This window comes from Arvicanthis niloticus, chromosome 9 (assembly GCF_011762505.2).
Source record: "Arvicanthis niloticus isolate mArvNil1 chromosome 9, mArvNil1.pat.X, whole genome shotgun sequence".
Taxonomy (NCBI): domain Eukaryota; kingdom Metazoa; phylum Chordata; class Mammalia; order Rodentia; family Muridae; genus Arvicanthis; species Arvicanthis niloticus.
Window position 1 is genome coordinate 39,942,132 of NC_047666.1, and position 1,380 is coordinate 39,943,511.

Sequence of the window (1,380 nt, forward strand, 5' to 3'; positions counted from 1 at the left end):
ACTTCTGGCTTATACATGCACACACACACGCACAAGCACAGATGCCAACATGCACACACAGACACAGAAAGTAAATCTGAGTATGTATGCGCATATGGGTACAGTTACTTGTAGAGGGCATCATACTTCCTGGAGCTGGAGTTAGAGGTCGTGAGCTGCCCAAAGTGGGCATTGGGAACCAAATTCAAGTGCTCAGGAGGAGACACACATTCTTTTAAATGCTGAGACATCACTCTAGCCCCTTAAAATTAATTTTTAAAAAAGTCTTCTGGCAAAGGAAGGACATCAGGAGAGGCAATTTCCCTACTTGTTTGGGCCCATGACAAGGTTTATAGGTGTGCCTGCACTGGGACCTTGTTGGGGAACAGACTAGACCCAGACGTCCCAGATGTGTGGGGAGCAGAGGGCAAGAGGCTGATCTGAAGGCTGTGTCAGGCACCTGTAGGGCAGATGGTGCAGAAGCCACAGTCTAGCCTGGTCCTGCAGTGCAGTCCCTGGCCACCTAGCCACTCAACTCACTCACTCCACTGTGGGCATTTGTGTGATCCAGGCACAGCGCTACACCCCACCCCTACATATGCATGAGCTGATGCACAGGGCACTTTCTCTCTTGCTTCCCCAGTTTCTCCATTTCTCAGTCTGGTTCACTTGTGTAATTCTGGAAGCATCTTCTGCTGCAGGTGATTTCTGGTCACCCCCCTCCTTTCTTTCTGGTGCCGGTGCTTCCTTCCGTCTCTGTTCCACCTCTGGTCCCATCTCTGTAGCATGAAAAATCCCAAGACCTCTGACTCTAGACCAAGTTCCCAGGAACAGATGGGGAAATGAAAGGTCACATGAACCTGACTGGTGAGGAACTGGTATGTGGGTGCTGAGGGGGCGGCAAAGAGGCACAGAGAGGGTCCCCTCGACTCCCTCCTGCAGTGGAGTGATAGAACTAGGTGGACCCAGTGTCAGAGCTACTCTCATCTGACAGACAATCTGAGGGATCCAGGAGGGCTGTGATTTCTCTGGCACATCCAGCTAGCCCCCAAAGCAAAAGAACAGCAGCCCCTGACAGACTCAGGGACAAGGGAGTGCAGACGACAAAGGCAGAGAGCATCCTCTTCTCTCTCCAGATGATCACAGACCAGACTGAATGGAGGCCCCTAAGACATAATAACAGTAATAACATTGAACCGACACCTATGCTTTACGGATCACTTTGCCCCAAGCACTGCCCTACAGATCGACTGTAAAGCGTCTCATTTAACCTGCTAGTGACTGTGTCGAGCTCCTAACTCCTCTGGCCCCAGCCCGTGCAATACTAATAATTCTTTGATCTTTCCAATTACAGGTAAAGTGATTGTTAATTTGGGTGATTCCAGAAGCTATGAATGCAGA